Source organism: Thermobia domestica, chromosome 1 (assembly GCF_964235325.1).
Source record: "Thermobia domestica chromosome 1, izTheDome1.hap1.1, whole genome shotgun sequence".
Classification (NCBI taxonomy): Eukaryota; Metazoa; Arthropoda; class Insecta; order Zygentoma; family Lepismatidae; genus Thermobia; species Thermobia domestica.
In genome coordinates, this window is record NC_137454.1 from 158,233,636 (window position 1) to 158,240,598 (window position 6,963).

Consider the following 6,963-nt stretch of genomic DNA (forward strand, 5'->3'; position numbering starts at 1 on the left):
CAAAAAAAAAAAAAAAAAAAAAAACTTAGAAATTTTATTCTTACGTAGAAACCACGGCAATTTATAGTAGCAATTAATCAGATTTAATTGATTGCAGTTTAATGCCTACTTTGAGTACCACAGCCGATAAGACGGGAAATAGTGAATAGGCTTGCCAGACGTCCCGGTTTTGAGGGGTCGTCCCGACCGGTTTCGTGTTTAATCCTGATCAGACGGAGAACATTAGTTTTTAGTCACAAAGTTATTTAACAACTTCTAGCGCTTTTTCCATAGAGAAGTTAAATGGAAATGTCAAAAATAAAAGGACTAATGCTCTGCAAAATGAACTTTGCAATGACTTGCAATGAATTCTTTGATAAAATAAATAAATAAAAAGTGCTTTTTGAGAAAGGTTCATTCAAGTGAACAATAGCCTATGTCTGAATAATAGTAGTTCTTCCTTTCCTCCTCGTTTTGTGGATGTTCAACTATTTAGTTATTTAAATCTTATTATTTTTTAAACTATGTGTCAGAAACAAGTCTTGAGAGAAATTGAACTGTTTGACAAATTAAAACACCAAATTTGAATACTAAAATACCTCATATTGATTTCTGCATTATTAGTATTATTATTATTAATATGCATATTTCTTGTTAAGTTTGGAACTTCTCACGAACATTTTTGATAAAATATTGACATTAAAATGTCCCAGTTTGGAGCTTCAGAAATCTGACAAATCTAATATTGAATGAAGTGAAATCTGAACCAATATCTGCGTTTATATCTGAAGCAAGAACCTCTACCGAATTTCTTTTCTCGCCCTTCTGAGCTGCAACAGTACATTAAACTTGCACTTAATAAACATAAGTATACTTTTCATAAGTAATACACCTTCCATTGAATAGGTTATTCATTCTTTTTGTGTGGTATATTTGGAATTTTTTACCAGTATTTACCGAAAATAAATAGAAGTATTTAATTTACTTCCTAATAATTATGCTAAAGAATACGGATGATTAATGAAACGTGAATGATTATGGAAACTGATAAAATGCGATTATGGGTTAAGAAACGGGAGAACCCCGAGAAAACCCATGGACACGATGTTCTCCACTACTAACTAACATGGTGTTTGATCGATTAGCTGCATTGTGAGAGCTTTAACCAGAATTAAGTATACAAGTTATTTCACGTTAGCTCAATCCACTACTTTCGTCAGAAAGATGACAACCATGTTCTCACATTTTATTAAAATTCGCTAAAATTACTTCCTTCGTCAAGTCAAGTTATAAAATGAATACAGTGAAACCTGACTATGTTGGCCACTATCGGTTACATTGAAAAGTGGCCAACTTACAGAAAATAACTGTGATTGGTGTATTTTTTGAATAGGATTTCTAGTATTACTTGATTGTAAAATTTTAATAAGTAATGGCACGACAGCTACTTTTAAATAATGTATATAGAGTAATCATAACAATACAGTACTGTATTTCTTTTATTCTTTTTGGCACATACGAACATTATAATTTTGTAGTTAACTACCCGTATCTCTTGTTAATGAGTTATAAGTATTTGCTGCGTTGCAAAAAATGTTTTGAGAAGATCTTAAGGAAATTCACATCTCAAAACCTCCGCTGTCTTTCGACAAGCTGTCAGGTGCCAATAGTTGTAATTGAGATGATTAACTTTAACTTTGAGAACTTTTCCGGAATTACTAAAGCTCCCCACTGATGAAAGGATCCGATACTGCTAATGGTTCTACTAAAACAGAGAGGGTAAACAAATAAGTACAACCATTTCCTAAATTCCTGTATATGCTTTTCTTATTCACACCTTTCTTTACCACGCCTTTATCAGGGTAGTGTGCTGGCCATTGACCTCCAAGAACAAATCGTGGAAATCCTTTCTTCTTTGTCTCCAGTCACAATTACAGAACATCTGCCTCTCATATGGGAATACGATAGAATTAAGAACAAAAAGGTATTTTGCTTGGCCAAGATACACAGATAAATTTATCATTATCATCATAGAGTAAACATTGCTTCAATGCGGCCAACTTCCAAGATAGACAGGTGGCCAACTTACAGAGCAATAAGTAACGAATGTATTACGGGAAAATGCAGGTTCAAGACGAACCAGGTCAAGATGAGCTCAAGACGAACCAAGTCAAGATGAGCAGGTGGCCAACTTACAGAGGTGGCCAAGTTGACAGGTTTTACTGTATTTCTCTTTTGCTGAACTAGTTTCGATTTCACTCTCCAACTTTTACTAATTTCTATAAGGAAAAAATCAACACGCCATTTAAATTCCTATTTCATATGCATTATAGTGTAAACATTTCGTTAGTAATCAAATTAAAAACGCATTGGTGTTTACGCTGGTTAAAGCAGGGTCGGATTAGAGGAGGTGCGAGAGGGGCGATTGCCCCCCCCCCCCCGCCAAGAGCCCTCCAAAATATTAAAATTACACACACTGCCGCTTGTAGCTTACCGCCATACGAACAAAAGTTTGGGATGGCTCTTCGTTATTTCAAAAGAGGGTTAATTCTTTAAATTCTATTTAAAAATAAGTCTCCGTCCAGCATGCCGCGTTTACGCTAACAATGACTCGAGTCGTAATATCAGATAAATCTCAGAAAGAAGGATGATGTTACTTGAGGCCAGAACATCTGAAAAACTATCCATGGCTGGTTCTTTTCTATAAGGAGAGGGGTCTTTTATTGTAAAATATTGCTCTTTTGGAACGGGTTTGGCTGGGGGCTATCGAAGAAACATGCCTCTCCAAACTCTTGTGACTAAACTTTTGAAGAAATTCGCCACTTTCTACGGTATTTTAGAAACTCACAACAAGGCACAATATCATTAATGCTGTTGAGTTCCGAAAAGCGTTTCTGAAAAAACTACTGGGAACCAGTGAAATCAGTCGAGAATCAAATCAACTAGTCAAGAAGACGCGACAAACTGAAATTAATGTTGGAGAATGTAATATTCCTTGGAAGGCAAGGCATTGCTTTTCAAGGCCACAGGGACGATGCTTGTGCGGATATGGGACCTCAGATGGTAACGGTGCAGAAACTAAGTTCAACGAGGGCAATTTTCGAGAATTGCTCAAATTTAGAATGGCTTGTGGTGACGATGTCTTAAAGAATCACTGGAAGAAAGCATCGAAAAGGACCATTTTTGCCAATAAAACCACACAAAATGCCCTCATTGAGGGTTGTGGATGAGAAATCACGTCTGTAATATTGTCAATCGAGTGCGGGAAGGTCAATTTTATTCTATTATGTTTGATGGGACTACGGACGTTTCGCACACATCTCACCTGTCTTTGATTCTAAGGTGAAAAACGAGAAGACTGCTTCTGTTTCATTGATCCTCGATCAGCAGACTGAAACGTGAGAACATTGGTTCGAACTCGGAATCCGAAGACGCAGAACCGCCCGAACTCTCACTGACTGGAGAGAAAATTGGAGAAATTGTTCTATCTTTGCTACGAGACTTTTCACTCGACCCGAAAAACTGCGTTGGAATTGGTACAGATGGTTGTGCCGTCATGACCTCTCAAAGTCGCGGGGCAGTGCAGGAGATCCAGAAGGAGGCTTCAAACGTGCTGCACTGTTTATATTGCAGTCACAGCCTCAACTTGTCCATCTTCAGGTCGTCGTTACTACAGTGCTTGAGGAACTGTCTGGAAACAATAAAAGAGATCAATGCGTTTTTCACCGCATCGTCAAAACGAAATACTGTCCTTAAGCTTAATGTTGATGGCCAGTTGGAGACATTGTGTGAAACGAGATAGGTTGAATGGCACGACACGGTGTTACAATTTCACGTGAAATTTCAAGAAATTAGTGATGCTCTGCAGTATGTTTCCAAGTGGTCCAAGTTAGATACAAAACAGCCAAAGCACGGGCACTTTCTTCTGCCATGCACGACAGCGAGTTTATCGAAACTATTACGTGTCTTCAGGATGTTCTCACGATAACCCTCTCCTCAATCGACTTTTGCAGAAGGCAGATTTAGACATGAACGCACACACTGAGAAAAAAATGTAGGTGGCGTACCTACTTAAAAAGATAGGTTACATGCTTAATTTCTGTAGTTTTTGGACCTAACGTACAGCAGACGTATAACTGAAAAAGCATGTTTTACAATACTTTCTGTATAAGTGTTCCATCTATACGTACTTTCCGTATGAAACAATGTAGGCGGTCAGGATCTCACATACAAATGGACGTATATAACATATAGCTGACGAAGGTAACATAAATATATGCATGCGATATACGGAAAACTGTTAGATGTCAGACATCCTGCAACGGTATGATGTAACATTTAAGGGCATTGCCTATGTAGCATACCGATAACGTATGCTCCGTACTGATTTCTATAGTAAGCAAGAGGATACCGTATATTTGTACAATATACCGCTGTCCGGAGAACGGATTTTTCTCTGTGCAGCGTCAGATGTCATTCATGACATTATCGCAGTATTAAACAAGAAGCGTTCAAACAGCGAAGAATTCAAGGCAATTTTCGCAGCAATATCCAGACTGGCTGCCAGTGTCGACGTGCAGATTCGAACTCCTCATCTCACCCAAACACAAACACATCGCACGAACTTCCCGGCAGATGACACGGCATCTTACTACTGAAGAACTGTCTACATTCCGCTGATAGAGTCGCTTGTAGAAGACCTCAAAACGCGTCTTGCGCCGGAAGTTTTAAATGTATACGGACTCAACATTCTATTTCCAATACTCGCAACTGACAAAACATCTTAGCTACACCTATGCGTTCCAGCAGAATGATTTGCCAAAACTATCGGAACTGAAGAAAAAATGCTGTTTTCCTTCCTTAGTTCTGAATTTGCAATCTGCACTTCTAAATGGAAGAGAATTAAAGAAGAAGGTGGAACTCTATCACGGATTGCTTTGGAGGCCTTGGCCACCAGCAACAAGATTTTCACTATTCGAAAACTACTGCGCATACTTGTAACCCTGCATTCGAGCGTGACCTGCGATCTCGTTCTGGCGAAAAGCGGCTGAATGGACTAGCATTTTTGAATATCATAGGGACATTGTCGTAGATCGTGACTATATTATATAGACAGATACGCCTTGAGTGGTATTCGCCGAAAAGCGCGTTTTGCGTTGTAACTTGTCGTAAGTTCTCTTGTCCTTTTGTTTAATTCATTTTACTAAAATACAGAAAGATTATTAGCGTTCTAAGAAATGTTTAACCTGATATTTTTTCTGTCGAAATATTTAGTAAAGCACAGACACGACCAGGCCTGTAGACAGAATGTCTTTTCGGGGGAGGGGGCACTGTGGTGAAAATTCCGCAGCAATTATATCTTTTACCCTCTTTTCCTGAATCCGTTTGACCTTTCTTTTTTTGAGGTGGATTTCGGGGAACATATCCCACTCCACAACAAAAAGCCCCCCAAGACATTTGGTTTAATCCGCCAATGGATTAAAGGGACCTATTAATTATCACGATTAAACCTATATATTATTTCGGTTTCGATGGAACTAAAGTGCTAACGGAATTTCCTGTTGTACATTGATCTTCAGTCTGTTACCAATTTGGCGAGCTAATACGAGAAATCTCGACATAAAATTTTGCTTCACTACTTTTCAAGCTGGCTGCTCTGACAAATTTTGCATTATTGAACCTGACAAATAAGAGAACAGTTATCGTCTGTTTCCCGAAACTTAAGGGTTTAATTTAGCATCATTAATCATTGATTTAAAAAAAAAAAAAAAAAAAAAAAAAAAAAAAAAAAAACGACTGTACATGATTTTAGATTACATTCACCTCCCGGATTCTTTTCAACTTGGATTTTAAGAAACATAATTTCGTAAGGTAATCCGACAAACAATTGCCGAGTTTCATTCGTTTTGTTGAGATAGAGTTGGGCTTTATATATATATATATATATATATATATATATATATATATATATATATATATATATATATATATATATATATATATATATATATATATATATATATATATATATATATATAAGTACAGATTACACGAGACGTCTAACTAATGCTTAACATGGAATGTGATCCACTTAAAGTACCACAAGGAATCGAACCTGACCTTTCACATCAAACGAGGTTGAATCCTAATCATTATCCACGAAGAAGTTATCCAAATACTCATACACACAGTTCTACAAAGATCTTTGTAAGAAGATTGGTTCAATTTTTTTAAAAGATATTTATTGGTATATTTTAATTCCTTTGAGATTGTGTTTTTCCAACAAAATACAGAAACCATTCTCATAATTTTATAACTACATTTCATGTTCTTAAATAGTAAATGAATTATTTACTGCTGAGTGATGATATTTATCTCTTATTTGGCCGTAACATGAATTGTCAAAAGTTATTGCTCGCTGTCCGCAGTTCAGAGAATATCAATCCCATCATGTTTTATGTATATTGTATGCTTTGTTTTATCTTAGTGAGCATTTTGTAACGCTCCCTCTCCCCAAAAATATAACAAGTATTTGGCCGAAAGCTGAAATTATCATAGTTCTCATTAGACAAAAGACTTCCGTTTATTTTCTGCGTGCGTGTTATATGTCCTTCCGTTGTCTGAAATGTTAGCTCCAGATTCTTATCTACTTCTCGATATTGTACACTGAAAATGTCACGAGAAAAGTTCGCTTTATAGATAGACAATATACTATCAACGCCCATCAATGTGTGTGTATTTTTCGTAGCGTTGTACTAATAGAAATAAAGAACATTTATGAAGGGAAACATTAAAGTAAACATGGAATATATTTACTTAATAAATACCATATTTCTGTGACCACAACGTTATCGTTAGAATTATCATCTTGGGAGTCAGTTGCTAGACGGAGTGGGAACACTTGAGAGCTGTAAGCTTTGAGTGCAAGTGTTGTATAAGAACGTCAGTCTTTATTGTAACCTAAGAATTACAATAAGCGTAAGT